At 28.6% G+C, this 16,942-nt stretch overlaps 1 protein-coding gene across 3 annotated transcripts in view; it reads right to left on the reverse strand.

Moving 5' to 3' along the window:
* The window catches only part of LOC107444248 (polycomb group protein Psc), a 185,079-nt gene that overhangs the window by 39,154 nt on the left and 128,983 nt on the right, over positions 1-16,942 (reverse strand). The window lies entirely within an intron of this gene.

A 16,942-nucleotide genomic window follows, 5' to 3' on the forward strand; every position in this document is an offset into this window, starting at 1 on the left:
TATATATTGTTTTAGTTGCAAGACCTTAGAAAAAGACAATTGAATAGGGATCTGTGACTCTGATATGGTTAATAAAAGTCATTAATACATCTCTATTTTCTAATGAAAACATTTTGAAAATTATATTTTAAGTTATTAAAATGACATTTTGATTTTTTATAGTGTTTTAAAAATTTAATGTGAAAAAGAACTTCTTTCCCATATTACTTTTCAAAATTAGCAAAAGAATTAATATTTTTTATCCATGAACATTCCCTAAAATATTCTTTTTAAATAAGTTTATTTTATCCTCTTTTTTTAAAAACTATTTTAGTCAGCTGTATTTTTATGCAATTTGTACATACAAGCAAGGGCAAATCATAGTTATTTTATATTGAACTTGTTTAACTTTTTGCTTTATACAATCTTGCTATACAGATAATTTTTTAGTTTACCTTATAGGGTTAGATTGAAAATATGGTTTAAGGTGCATAAAGGCTCAGGCTTCCTGTTTTGGGCTCTGTATTGTTGTGTTAATGTAGCCTTCATAGAGTTTAATCACTTAATTTTAAAAAAGTAGACATTTTAAATTTTTTAATTGATTAAATTCAATGATAAAGATGTGTTTTTTGATAGATATTCTCAACTTTTATGAAATATGGATTTACATGCTTTTTAGTTCCATTTTAAGAATTTTGAACTATTAATCAAATGTTGAACAGGCATGGACTACTAGGGATAACCTACTATTGTTTTTTTTTTTTTTTTTTTCTAATTTTGAATGCTCTAACGAATTACTTTTTTTATTCGGACACTAGACTTGATGTATAAAATATTAATTAGTATTTTTATTTAATTAGAATTACTCATGATACTGGGAGTGGGGAATTGGAAAATTGGACTTATTATTCTAACGGGATATTGGACTTTATATTTCTTACACTGTTATTTGCTTCCATGTCTATGAAATAGGGGTAACACCGATTAGATATTCACAATTTAAATTCATATTTTTTCTTATAACTTAATTTTTCTTATAATTTAAACTTCATATTTTAGCCGTCGTCATTTAAAAATTTTAAAACATGCGTATTTTTTTTTTTTAAATTTTGAATGCTCTAACGAATTACAGTACTTTTTTTATTCAGACACCAGACATGATGTATAAAATATTTATTTAGTACATATCTTCGTTTTTTTTTCCCCTTCATAAAGAGAGAGGGGGGTTAGAAACAAATAACAAAAGTACAGAGAGAGGGAGGAACGAAATGAAATACGAAAGGATTTTTCCCTTGATTGCTAATACCAACTTTCTGCATTCGCTTCGACATTCTAATTAAATTCAGAATGCTCGAAAACGCAATAAAGAAAATATTTCAAAAAAATGAACAGTCGAATACAAATGGATGAATATCCTATCGCCCCCGCACTTCAATCCGAAGATTTTTCCGTAAAACAAACGAATGCTTATGCAGACCCTGCAGCCAAGTTCGAAACGAACACCCACATACGTGCAGAGAGCAGAGCATTTCCCAATCCTAAGTTATTAGGAGAGTAGGGGGAAGGGGAGAGAGAGAAGAGAGCATTCTGGGAAGAGACAGAAGCTTCCTGTCCCAAAATGAGAAATCGATTTTCAGACGGGAGATTAAGAGATGAAGGAGAGGGGGGGATGTTTCATATATATATCTTTTCGAGAGAGCGCATCTCTCTTCCTTTTTAATAAAACCTCAACACTGTCCTTTTGCATCATCCTCATTCGCCTACAACTAGGGCACAGACTGTTTTTTTTACGGACAAATAACCTTTTCAGGCGTTTTATTACATCTCACAATAAACAACATAATTATTTTTTTTTTACTAAGTGTATGGTGATTAGCACCATACAGTTTGTAAATTGAGCCTTTCTTTAGGTACATAGGAGAATAAAAAAATTAATTAATTAAAAAAATGGGGAAATGCATATTTTTAACGGATAGCACTGTTCTTTTTTAAAAGAGTTTTAGTTTAAAAGAGATCAGAGTTGTGTCGTCCCTGGAGCTGGGACTAAAATTTTTCCATGCTCGAGCAATTATCCAGCAATTTATTGTATCTCACCGACATTTAAGAAGCACTACTCGCTAGCCAAGTAGCTGCAGAAAGACTATTTTCAGCATTAAAATACATTTTAATGATTTAAGAATGATCACATAACTTAACAGTGAATTGAATCAAATTTATATTTACTGATGAGCTCGTGATTATGTCACTATTTTTTGTTTCTTTTTATAATGAAAATTTCAAATTAAAATTTAAAACTCTAATCGCGCATAAATGTAAATTAAAATCGCCGTTGCCATAGTGAAGCCAGAACTGGAGCTTATTATTTGGGAGCGAAGCTGAAATCGGAATCATCGAAAACTTTTAGCTCCTGGTCCCTGAAAGAGACAGGGAGCAGAAGCTAATTGTTTTTGTTTAAATGCCAAAAACTAAATCATGTTGTAAATAATACTAGAAATTGTGATATTTTAAAAAATTTTCGTATATAAAAGTTTTCTTTCATTTTAAACTTCCTTTTAGAAGAACTTAAATAAATAACCAAACAATTTCAAGATATTTTTCCGATATCTATACATATAGATTTAAAAAAATTGTATTTTTCAAAAATAAAAGTAAATAAAAATTAATTTTTTTAACTTACATTCCAGATTTTTAACTCAATAACGAATTTTCAGAATACTGAAGTAAAATTACTTTATTTATATCTTGAAATGGGTTATATAGAGTTGGTACATTTCCTTATTTAAGCACTTTTAGATAGTTAATTTAATATAGTAGTATTATCATATGGTTCTTGGCGTTTTTATTTTTTGCAGCCTATTTTCAAAGCTTCTAAGAATGTTTCTCCCGAATTAAAAGAAAAGAAAACGAATTTTAAAGACCTTAAAAAATGCTAAACTAACGGTGGAGATACTTAGTAAAGGTTCTAGAAACTTCGGTAGGGCTATGCCCATATTTGTCTTGATCGACCCCTGCAAATTACTCTGAGTTATACCCCACGCAAATCATCATACAAATATAAATAAGAGAGGACAGATGCTAATGATGCTATTTAATTTTCACAAAAAAAAAATGGTGACTATACTCAGTCAAGCATTATATTTCGAAACAGGTAAAATGCCAAGTCATTGCCTAATTAGAATAGTTGAGATATAAATTGCATTTTAGAATTCTACAGTCTTTTTTTCTGACAATTCTAAATTAATATCATAAATATTTCTATTAACCTAATGAAATAATATTTTTTGAATCAGCATTTCAAAAAGAAAGCTTAATTTGTAAAAATATATTTGCCTTTGCATCGACTGAGATGATTCATCGATATTATCCAAATCAGTTTTCATCAATTTAATAAAGCAATAATAAAATAAAATTTTAAAAGATCTAAAGTAATTTTAAATTGCCTGTAAAAATCATGTTCAGTTTGATTATAAAACTCAATAAACAAGTTTAAATGTTTTAAACTTTTGAAGGGAAAAAAAAAACATTAAAAGTTTAGATAATTGTCAAATAGCATTTCACATTTCATCAACCTAATAAAACAAATCCTGTATTTATTCTTATCAGCTTATTTTATAAATTTTACTATTATTATAATTATAATTTTATTTAAAAGTATTACGTCGTTAAAGAACCTATTGAGAATTTAAATGAACGAAAGGACGAAAATCAAAATAATTTAACATAAAATTCGAAGCTGGGGAGGATTCCGATTTCATACTATGTCCACTAATCTATAAAATAACCGCTTATTTAAAAACAAATTTTACAGCAGATTTATTAGAATATTATTACGTCTACTTGTACCATAACATCCACCCTAAGCAAACATTAAAGAGTCGTTATACAGAGAGTAGATTTCCTCATAATTAGATCCGGTATAATAATCCCTAATTCAAACAAAACTGATCCCATTCAACTGAAAGGTTGACTCAGACTCGGAAAAGGGAATTCCTGGAATAATAAAGACGAGGATAAATTTTGAGTGTGCTCTTAAGAGAATAAATGAGGCATTAAAACTTCTCTATCAAAACAAGAATATTGCATTTAATTAAAAAGCTAATGAAATACAACAATTAAACAATAAGCATTTCGGCACAGAAAAATCGATAGACTAAAAAGGTGTTTAATATTAAAAAAATAACAAAATAATTAACAAAAACTAATTTTCGGAAGTGTAGATATATCCAACATTTAGAAACAAACATTGATAAGGGTATGGCTTTCAACGTAGAGTTGCCAAATTTTAAATTTAAATAGAAACTAACAGAAATTTGGATCCGTTAACGGACCATTCACACATTATTTTATTCTAAAAACAAGTTTTTCACAAAATATTTTAGTATAAAAATGGCCCTTCACAGATTATTTAATTTTAAAAAGAATTTGCAAAGAATTTTATCATAAAAACGGCCTTACATAATTTATTTTATCTCAACGGTCTTCACAAAGTATTTTATCATAAAAACGATTTTTCATAAATTGTTTTGTCATAAAAACAAACCTTTTAAATACAGAATATTTTATATTTTGAGAATGGAATCTTCAAAATTCTTATTTTGGAAAACGGATTCTTCTTGAACTCATAATTTAAAAACTTCTTAAAAGATGTGTCATTTTATTATTAATTGCTTTATTTTAATTCATTATAATTCCATTCATTTTATTTTTCCTTTTTTTATATAAAAACAGGACCTTATTTTTCCATACTCTAAAAACAGGACCTTACATAATATAGCACTAAGCAAACCACTATAGTTTAGGGAATTTTTCATGAAATCACATAAGTAGAAGCCAAATTTTACTCAATCACAAAACTATAAAAATTTTACACACTAAAACAAGACTTTTACAAAAAGTCAGGAATAATCCCAACTATTCTACATACTTGCATAAAGAATAAGATTAAGATATTATCGAAATATAGACTATAACTATTGAACATGACAATCATGGAAAGACACATCAGGGGTCTGTTTAGAAGAAATTTGGGTCCGTTAACGGACCCTTCACTAAATATCTTTTCATAAAAATAATCGTATCGTAAAAATAATCGTATAAAAATTTGTTTATCTTCATTATTGTTTTGTTAATCGAGTAAACCCTTCCCGGTTGTGGAGAGAAAGATGGTTAGAGACAAACTAAGTTTCCCTAAGTTTAAATTCCAAATGTAGTATTCTAAGAAAATATTTCTACTTTTACAAACATCGTGTGCTCCTACTTATTAATATTAAATCATAATTTCTTTCTTGTAAATAAATAATTGATCAATTTATATTTATTCATAAAATTAATTTATAGAATATTATGTATTACAATTTTTCAAATAAAATATTATAAATTTAAGAATTGTTTAAGTTTACGCAACACATTAAAAGTAATACATATCTAAGTTATTTAAAATATGTTAATTGAAATTATTAAAAATGTGAGTGATTTTGTTTCCATTATTCGTCCGAAATTAATATTCTGTGCTGAGCAGTATAGGCTAAATACCAAAAATTTGTATGCTGCATTTCTAATTTAGTAGCCGGAATTGTTGAGCACAATCTTGTATTTTACAATTTAAAAACTTCTTGAAAAGGTTTTTAGCAATTTTTGAAATAACAGGACCCTATTTACACAAATTCACAAAAGCAGGACCCAGGTTGAAAGAATGTGACTTATGCTTATTTTATATTCACAAATTATGAATAGTTTTTTCACAATTTTACAAAAAATGTTTCGCAAAATGTTTGACAGAATGACTTTTATTATTATGAAACCCATAACCACGTCCTCTGGAATTTCAATGAAAATTTTACTTTCAGTTAAATTGCTTTTATATTTACCATTTCATTATATAAAGTTTTACCAACATTTTTCAGAGTATAAATGGGTGACTTTTGTCTACCAAAGTCAGTCTGCATTAATATTTTATTTCTGAATGTATATTTTCCAAAGATTATGTAAAACATTGCTAAAAAGAAAATTTTCTTTAAAAAAATTAATGAAAAATGATAAAACAAATTTGATTTTTATGATGAACTGAAATTAAAATATAATCCAAATCCGTAGGGGAAAAAGGCATGCTTATTCAGAGAAAATACGTTTTATCGTCTGCATTAATTAATAAGCGTATTTTGAGGTCACCCTTTCGAACCTTTAAGATTGAGTCTCAGAACGTGAAGATACATTTATTTGATCATAAGTTATTCAAAGTAGTTGGGTTAATTTTTTTTACGGACTGTTCAGATTAAATTAAAGATCAATGTCCTGTATGCTTATTTACTTATACTTAATACTCTATATAAGATAAAAAAAATACAATTACAATGCAATTTAAAAAGATTAAAATAAATAAGTAATCTGAATAAAGATACATAACTAGTTATTTTAAATTCTAAGTTATGATAAGCAATTGGGAGTAGTTCAAACATTACGTAAACGTCAAACGAGAGGATTTTACAATTTGTTTGTTTTTGCTGGCAAGGAAGAAGAAGGATAATGAGAAACAAACACTTCCGTAAGAGATTAAAATTCCTTTTCTTTTTTCTCAAAAAAGTAAGCAACCAAAAACTTTTTTAACAAAATAAGTTGGAAAAGAATTACACTTGGAAAGATTTCAATTTTAAAATAAAATCTGGGGAAAGAAAAAGTTGCAAGGTTACAGGTTTTAACCCTGAAAATGTAATCCTTGTTTTATGCAAAGTAATTGTATGCAAAAGTACTTGTCTTATGCAAACTTTAATTAAAATTTAATACTAAAATTAAAACACTACATCAAAATTCAAAGTTAAGAACAAGTTGGTACAGCAACTTTCTTTTGTAAATATGAGTAGGGAATTGTGAATTGCTTATTATTGCTGGCAAGTCAGGGGTCCGTTTAGCAGAAATTTGGGTCCGTTAACGGATCCTTCACAAAATATCTTTTCATAAAAACGGACCCTTCACAAAATATTTTAACTTAAAAACGGACCCTTCACAAATTTGTTTACCTTCATTATTGTTTTGTTAATCGAATAAACCCTTCCCAGGCTAGGAAACAAGAAAGATGGATGTAAACGAATTAAGTTTTGTTTTCGGCAGACAATTCTTCCATTATTCGTCCGAAATGAGTATTCTGTGTTCAGCATAGGCTAAATACGAAATATTTGTATGTTGCATCTCTAATTTAGAAGCAGCAATTGTTGTTTATTTTTGAAAATTTAATTTTTTTATTATAATTTTACAGTGCCGAGCATAATCTTGTATCTATTTATAATTTAAATAACTCCTTGAAAAAGGTTTTTGCAATAACCGGACCCTATTTGCACAAATTCATAAAAGCGGACCCTGGTTGAAAGAATGTGAGTAATTTTTTCACAATTTCACGAAAAACGGACCTTTCACAAAATGTCTGGACAGACACTTGCAAGTGTAAAAGTGTCCAAAATTGCCCAAAACATGACTAGATACATTTTTGAACGACCCCTTATTCACTTCCAAGCTTATTTTCCCTAATTTTTTTTTATCTAATAAAGCGTTTCTCTAATTTTCGATTACAATCCCCCTGGCAATCGTTCCCATCTCAGACGTTTTTCTACAATATTCCCCCTCAGCAATGCAATACAATAACTAAAGTGCACAAGGGATAAAAACAATACTCCGCGTGCACCGCTAATCCTTTTCTATTCCAAGAGATTAGTAAGAACGAAATCCGAAAGGTTAAAGTTACACTCCTCTTTACCCCCAAGGGACAAATGCCCCCAGAGAAATGAACAACACAGCAGCTCTTTTCCACCAGACAAATCACATTTTCCTGTATCTGGCCTGATGATCGCCAAGGCTCAGCAGGGAGAGAAGAAGTCGTTCCGGTCATCGCTGAAAAAGGTTACAAGGCTCTCTAATAAAAGACCGGCAATTTTTCGGTCTTCCGATCAATCATTGGTCAAAGCAGGGAGGATATTAAATGTCTAGGCACAAATGAGGCGGAGAAAAAAGTACACAACCCAAAAAAGAACATTATGTCGTCGACATCTGATGGAATGCGGAAGAAAATAGACTTTATTTATTTTATTTTTTTATGTCGTCTGCACACGATCATCGATTTTTTTTTCTCTGGTTTTTCGGTTAACGGAGGTAAAAAATCCCATTCAAGGAGGTCAACAGCTACTTATAGAGCTCAGTAGTAAAAAAAGGTAAAATTATGAACGATATCCCGTCGTTAACAGTTAACACCGCACATTAACCAGTAGCTAGAGCTTCAGGTAATGAATATTTGACGTAAATAATAATCGTTTCAGAGAGGTATGATTATATTCGCCACATCAAGGTTTGTTTTTTTAAGATATAAAGTTGCAACTTCTAGGTGTTGTGGGCTTGATAACAGTTAAGGCAGTTTTTCGAAGGCTCTGTTGTCGCTTAAAATAAAGCCATCGTTATCACTGCTATTTTCATAACTGCTGTGAGTTTTCAACAGTTATTCGTGATTGTTGGTGAAGTTTCTGCTACCATCTGTTACGGCCTTCAGTGCTAATTTTCAAAATAACACAAAACGTCAACATGAAGGAAAAAAAAAAAAANTATTTATATGTTGCATCGCTAATTTAGTAGCTGCAATTGCTGTTTATTTTTTAAAATTAAATTTTTTTTAATTATAATTTTACAGCTTTAAGCATAATCTTGTATGTCTTTACAATTTAAAAATTCCCTGAAAAATTTTTTTTCGCAATAACGGGCCCCATTCGCACAAATTCACAGAAGCGAACCCTGGTTGAAAGAATGTGACTTAACGTTTATTTTAGATTCAAAAGTTACGAGTAATTTTTTCACAATTTTGCAAAAACGGACCTTTCACAAAATGTCTGGACAGACCCCTGGTCTGGTACAACATGTGACGCTACGGTATAGTATAACGTAAGCAAAGAGTTAATATTCAAAAGGTTACTAAAACGCTGCATTACCTGAACTCATAAATATTTGCAAACATTGATAATTAGTTATTGATTTTGATAATTTCTAAATGGAAAAATGTCGTGTAATAAGCGAAAGTGGAAAAATGTCGCGTAATAAGCGATTATTAAAAAAGTGTAGTAACTCATATTGAAAGTATTTGACCACTCTGATTTCCAGATAATTCTTTACGGTAAGATAGTACAAAATAGTTTAGAATAATCGCTTTGCCTAAGTATAAGGCACTCAAACTGTGGCGTTTTTTATTTCCCTCGGCGAAAGAATTTTGAAGAACACACGTGACCTCCTGTTCAATTATATTTCACTTAATAGTTAAGGGATAATCTATAAAGATCAATCAAACCCAAAAGCTAAAAATTGGAAGGGGAAAAAAATGAAGCCACATAAAGGATAAATGCGACTTTTTTTAAAAATTTAATTTCTCAAGAGCAATTCCACCGATTTAGTTAAAATTTCGTATTTTGAAATGCAAAATTACAATTTTTAAAAGTAACTTTACGTTTCAAAATACAAAAATTTTACAATTACAATAAATAAAAAAAAATTAAAAAAATTCGACTATTTTTAAATAAAATAACGACAAAAATATTAACTAAGATTTTTAAAAAAAAAAAAAAGAATTAACTTTAAATAAACAAATTTTATAATTGTGAATAATTTTTTTTTTAAATTCACTTAAAAAGTTATCGAAGATATAGCGAAATATGCAAAGAGTAAAATTAACAATAAGAAGTCCATTTTTTTTTCTTCTCTTTTTTCTCACTGACGCCTCGAATTACCTAATTTGTCAACTAGTACAATTACCTAAATTGTCAAAAAATCTTCACAAATTGTATTAATAATCAAGTGTATTTTTATCGAGAATATACACGAGTGGGCTTTAGTTCTTAAATTCAGATTGCAATAAATTTTACGCATCGTAGGTGTTTTTTGAAGTACGAATGTTAGTAAAGTACAGAAAAAAATAAACTCATAAAAATCAAGTGTAAAGTACGAAATATCAAATGTTGATTTTTTATCTCTTTTTAAATATTAAATTGCAAACAAATTAAAACAGGAATACTTGCTTAATTACAGTAGTTGTCTGCTATTTAGAATTTTTTTTAAAAAAAATCAGTATTTGGAACTGTATTTTTGGAACAATAAGGCTGACAAATCAGAATCACTACGAATTTTGCATACAATTTTTGAAATCTTCGAAAATATCTGAACAATTTATAATTATAAAATTTTTCTATAAAAAGAGTAAAATGCAGGTGCGTGTTTAACTCTTTCAAATGGACATAATAAGAAAGTATTAACTGGAAATCGATGACTAAAGCCTTTCTTCTGAGTACACAAAATGCAGGAAAAAGAGCCTAGCTTGGGAGCATTATTTATTCCCCTGAAGGGGAGATAGAGAGAGCTTGTCCACAAATAGAAAGACACAAAAGGGCAGCCAGTCATTCCAGAACACGTGCTGTTTCTTTTCTCAGAAAGAGACCTCCACTAAGCCATATTTCTTTCTTTCCTTTTCACACAAAACCGTGAATGAGGCCAGGGATAAATAATTCCGCCACACATTTAGGTAAAATACACACCACATGCATGCAAATAACATTTGATATTACGTTTCGTTCAGTGTAAAATAGTGAGCTAATTTGAGACATTTATTTTTATTTAGAAAAAAAAAAAGTTCAATATAAAGGTGACAGTTTCCACCACACGTACAAAATTGCTGAAAAAAATTATAAAAGGCGTGCTAATTTAAGGAAAATTTAGGGAAATCTTATGTCTTTAATCTTTTTTTTTTTAATGTAACAGTGAACTAATAAGTTTGCATTTTTACATTTCGTATTATTACATTTCGTTCAGTGTAAATTAGTGAGCTAATTTCAAACATTTATTTTTACTTTGAAAAAAAAATCAATATAAAGACCATAAGTTCCACCACCCTTACAAAAATGTCGAAAAAAACTTAGAAAAGGCGTGTTAATTTAAGAAAAACTTAGGGAAATCTCAGGTCTTCAATGTTTTTTTTTTTTTTTCTTTTTTAGTGTAACTGTGATAAAGTTTTCTTCAATAAAAATTTTATGTACAAAATGTAGTCTCTTAAATAAGCACAAAAAACTGGTTAAGCTTATTGCATGTAAGATAGGGAAATCATCATCTTTTTTCCTTCTTTTTTTAAAAAAAAGTTTAATATGAGGGTCATAAAAAGGATTTTCCATCTAATGACCTTTGTATTAGATGTATTCGTTTATTATTGTTTTTTTCAAGAATATTACACGTAATTATTGAAACTTTTTTGAAAGTATACGAATATAATACTCTTTACTTTTTAATAGTTTTAATAAATTTTATTAATTGCTAATGGATACGATAAATTTTACTAATTTCATTTTCATCCAAAAACATCTTGCTATACAATGCCTAAATAAAAATACTTATTTTTTAAAAATAATAAGAAAGTCAAATGTTCAAGATTAAAAACCCCGTTCAATATTCATTAATATCAGTATATCTATCAATTTGGATGGTATGTTAAGTAAGAGCTGTAATTGATGTTAAATTGGACTATGCTCCAACTGGAATCAAGCCAAATTATTCGTACAAAACAAACTTGCGCCCTTACTAAAATTCAAGATAAATATTATCGCCAATTCCTCTACATAATAAAATAGGAGAAAAAGAAAGGGAAGAATCACTCTGATTAACTTGCGATCTGATGAATAGATTTGCAATAAAAAAAATGAAATCTTAATGATTTCAAGGACACACTTAGAACGTGTTAATTTATGAGTGCTAGGGATCGTACACATATTATGTAATCAATTAAGGGGGAAATTGGTTTGAAATCCGATTATTTAAGATGACAGGAAAAAAATGAGCAATGCTTATGTAAGACACCAATATCCCTGTCGTCGAAAAAAATCCCTATAATTTTACATTCTTTCGGAAAAATCAGTTCTATGTTAAAGCATAACGACGCTTGGATTCATGACAGGGCCCAGATTTGCTGTAAATTTAACAGGGTGCGTAGCCAAATTATTCAACAAAAAATAAGCACCATTTAAACACTCAAAAAATATTTTTAAGCACTTTAAAGGAATATCATAATTAAGCATGGTTGGAAAGTTTTTGACAATTGACTTTTTTTTTTATCTTGTTTTAACCGTCACGTCAAAAAAAAAAAAAAAAACTTGTGGCATTATTTTTGAAAATTATCAAAAATCATGAAATTTTGAATCATGAAAAACGAATGGCGTTATCACACGCTACGGACTGCCAAAGATTGGGGTAGAATTAATTGTGAAAACGTTGGTTTTTATTAAATTAGGATCAAGATATACAGTTGTCTAGCACACATTTTCAGGTCATGTGCCACCACTGATTTAAAGCGCAAATACAAGATAACTTTTATGGAGGAAAAACTTTACATAGGAAAAATTAGTAGACGAATTACAAGTATCATTAAATTAAGGTTTGATCCTGTATAGAATATGTAAAATTTGACACCTAAACGCCATCAAATTCATACATGATTATAAAAGAACGAGACTGAGAAACAAAAATGTTAAAACTAGTTTAAAAATGGTGTTGAATAAGATGATATCTATAATTTTTAAAAGGTCTTTGGCAAAGCGTATCAAAATGTACACATTTTTCGTTTTCATGCTAATTAAAATTTTAACACAGCATTCCAATTTCGGCTAAAACTTAATATTTTATTTAAAAAAAAGCATGACTTAGTATAATAATAAAAGAATGCTATTATTTTGAATCGTTTTGAAAAAAGCGTGTTAATAAAAATTAAAAGTGTAACAAACTTAAAAATATATATACCCTAAGATTTAAGCTTAAGTGTTAGCTAAAAATTAAAAAAAAATTTATTTCTGATATAAAAGATATATAACAAATATATACTAAAATAAAAAATAGACATATCACAGATATTCTTTTAAAAAAAATTGTGCAATTATCCTTTAAAATCGTAGACATTAGGGAGGGGCACAGAGTGTGGGCAACGTCCCCCCCCCCCAACATTAATTNAACGCCCCCCCCCCCCATTAATTTTCTAAAACTTGAAGGAAAAAAAATTCTTTTTTTAAACAAAGAAAAGTTAAATTTAATGAAAAGTTCACAATATACAATTTAGCGATATAATTCTATGATTATCAGTCGTATGTGAGTGGTACTATAAAAACCATTTAATGACTTTTCATAATCTAAATTTATTAATTAGAATATAAATCCAACAAATTCATCAAAACAAAATTTAAGTATTATTATCGATTTAAAATTGTAGCGAGTAGTTATTTTGCTTAATTTATGCAGAACATAATTTTTTTTAATTGAAATACTGCATAAATATTTTTTTAGAATAGCATGAAATTGAAAAATGTCTATAATTTGGTACTTAAAACTAGCTCTAAAAAACTAGCTGTCACACGAGTGATTTTCAGGAAAAAAAGAGAAATAAATTTTATGCTAAAATTCAATGCTTATGAAGTATGTAAAATTCGATTATTTATAAATTTCATCGATTTATAATAAAATTAATAAGGAAGTAAGTTGATATTCAGTACTCTTACTAAGTCAGAACAAGAGGTAAAATGGAAAAGGAACGGTGTGTCGCACTGGACTTCCTATAAAATCTCACTTTTCTGCAATTTTGAAGTTTTATATTAATTAAAATATATTTTATCATTTATTGTAAAATTAGTATGCTTCTGCGAAATTTTTGTGTACAGTATAAATAAAAATCATAAAAAATTGGTTTAAAATCAAAATGTTTGTGTTCACTGTTGCAAGCATATTTGACACAAAATACTGAAAACACCAGCCAAAGATACAGATAAGGAAAATGTACCTCCATTTAGAGAATTCTAAACTAAATGCAGGTCGCAACAAAAGATTCTGTAGTGATATTATATATCACAGATCACTTCGCGTTTCCTTTTCTCTTTCATAAAAATAAAATAGAATGCAAGATCGTAAAATGTTGGGATTCCTCGAAAAAGTTATTCAAATATTTAAACTCTATGCTCTCGTTAACTTAAAAATGCTAATTATTGCCTTCCGGAGAAACTTTTAAAACAAGCAGCATTGACCAGAAAATCTCGAAGAAAAAGAAATTATTATTTACGAAGTACAAATTTCAATAGAGGAAAATTGATTTCAATTTTAACTGGCACGTTTGATCTTTTAAGTCCATAAGTAGCAAGTCTAAGAATCTGCTTCATCCTCTAGAAACAAACATACACCATAGAGGGTTTTCCGTCCTAGAACTGACAGCACTCAAATCTGGAGAAAAAAAAAATCCCTGTGTTTTCCCTGTACATATTATACACAATATATTAAGAGGAAACAACAATTACTGAGCTCTTGTGTGAGCTATACTGGGTTAACTATATTAATTAGTTTTAATCGCTTTAAAAACAGCTGAACATGCTTAAATAATGCTATAGTAAATGAAATAGTTTAGTACGGCTGAAATACCATGGTTAAATATTCCATAGATAAAGATTCGAGTGGTTAACATTTTTTAAAAGACAAAATTAAGAAACAAAATTCCCATTTAGTAAGGGGAAAAAAATAAAAAATTCCCTACATTTTCCCTGTTATTTTTAAATTCCCTGTATTTTTCCAGGCTTTCCCTGGCCACCCTGACTGATGAAAAAATTCCACGTGAGAATAACATTAAAATAATATTAAAAATAAATTGAGAAAATAGAATATCCAAAATAATGGGGGCGTACAAATCAACACAAACGAAAGACAAAAACGAACAGAGATACAGAAAGAAAGAAATAGAATAGAACAGTGTTACTATCTCTCTTTCTCCATATTTAATTTCTTCGGAGCTACTTCTCGCCTTCCCCACCGCCTCTAGACATGCATGAATACATTCCAAATGCAACCATAGCGCATTTAATGAGGCAGAGTACGAAAGCACGTCACGCTCACAGCCAACCAATGGCAGATCGAGAATCCTCAGAGCTAAATATTCTAAAGAGCGAACGAATGCATGAAAAGATGCCAAAAGGGAGAGAGAGCATAAAATAGAATGGAACGAAGAAGGGGACTAGAAAAAAGAGAAATATTCAGCAATGCCAAATCGAATTAGAAAAGCCGGAATTACGCCCACAACGCATGCGCCCCCGGCGGGGAGGGGACTTCTCTGCGCTTTGTTGCTAGGCAACGGAAAAGGGGGGGATTTAGGGGAAACAGTCTGCACCCCTCTTATCTATCTCTTCCATATACCCTAAAAACATTTCCTCAAAATGAGAGTTATCAGGGAGAGAAGGATATACAAGAGAGCCTTGAACACAATAGAAGAAAAATAATGAGTTAACCTAAAGCAGAAAATTTGATGGAAAGCAAAATATTCAATTATAAAAGATTTTACAAAAATATTTCTATTCTCATATCAGGCAAAGTTTCCACAATAAATATTACAAAAAAATAAATAAAAACTAATTTAAAATAGCAAACGTTTCTCATGGTTGTTAGGATAAGAAACAACAAAAATATAAACATATAAAAAAAAATTAACTAACATGCAAGAAACCTTAACATATTTAAGACCTAATAAAACACCACACTGGTATTGCGTTTAGCTCATGGACTAAATAACTTACACAGTTACATATGCTTGAATAAAAAAATGTGTTTCTTGTGCATAAATTAAAAAAATTTATATTATTACTAATTAACTTAAAACTGGAAAATCATACACTATATACTAATTACAGGAAACCTAGTTATGTAAATAAGATATATTAACACAACGTTTTTACCACTTGATAAAAAATAATAGAAAAAATAATATACCTAATAATAATTAACAATTATATAAACACAAAATAGGGCTTGTATACTTGATTTATGTTTGCTCCCAAGTAAATAATTTTATAAACTGCACTCAGAAAAATAAAACTCCCAGTAACAAGGTTTGTATTGCAAACACAAAAACAGATTTTTTTAATATTGATTCAAAAGCACTGCAATTGTATTTTAGGAAAAACTCTTTGCCTGAAATGTTTCTCTGTAAATAAAAGTACCATACAAAACTTGTTCTTTATGAGAGATTAATTTTGAAACGTGTTCAGTTGTTACCTTATCAAAATAAAATGTTTAAAGATTTCTTTAGACAACAGAATTTATGTAACATATGCTTCCAAAATGAAAACCATCCAAATGAAAACCAAAAAACCATAAAAATTCCTCCACAATAAATGCTCTCATATGCATCACTCTTTTAAACAACAAAATGAAATTCAGAAAAAAAAAACTGATTATTGAAAAAAAATTTTTTACCTAAATTTATTTTATTACAATCTACTACTTAAGAAAATAAACTCTACAGATTAAAATTAAGTACAAAAGATAGAAATTAAATTATTTAGAAAATTGAAAGACAATGATGTTTAAAAAAAAAATAAGACAAATATTTAGTTATACTAATTATAATAATATGTATACTAATTATATTAATAATAGAATACGTTTTACTAATTATATTTTCTAGAAACCAATAATTTAAATATAAATTACTATATTATATTAGACAACCAACACTAATAAATAAATGATTATTCAGTGAAAATAAATAAATGGAAGTTTTTAAATATGTGATGTAAATCTTACTAAATAAACTGATTTCTCAGTTTATGACATAGAACCCTTAACTGCCTGCTTAGATTTTAAACAACGCCTGTAAAAAATTTATTTAAAAACATATATGTAAATGAATATATTTCTTAAGCCTAATCTAATAACTAAAAAGTTTGCATGACACACAAAAGCTAGTTCAATAACTTCACTGTAAAATAAAAACAAGAATTTGATAAAAAAAAAAAAGAATCTGAATTGTTAAAGAAAATTTAATGTGGGACTTAATTAAACTTTAAAAATTCAGACTAACTGGATGACACAGTAAATGTCATGGATGAAACATTTAAACGTCAGACTGTACACACATTTTATTATTTACATTTAACTATCACTC

This window comes from Parasteatoda tepidariorum, chromosome 1 (genome assembly GCF_043381705.1).
Source record: "Parasteatoda tepidariorum isolate YZ-2023 chromosome 1, CAS_Ptep_4.0, whole genome shotgun sequence".
NCBI lineage: Eukaryota > Metazoa > Arthropoda > Arachnida > Araneae > Theridiidae > Parasteatoda > Parasteatoda tepidariorum.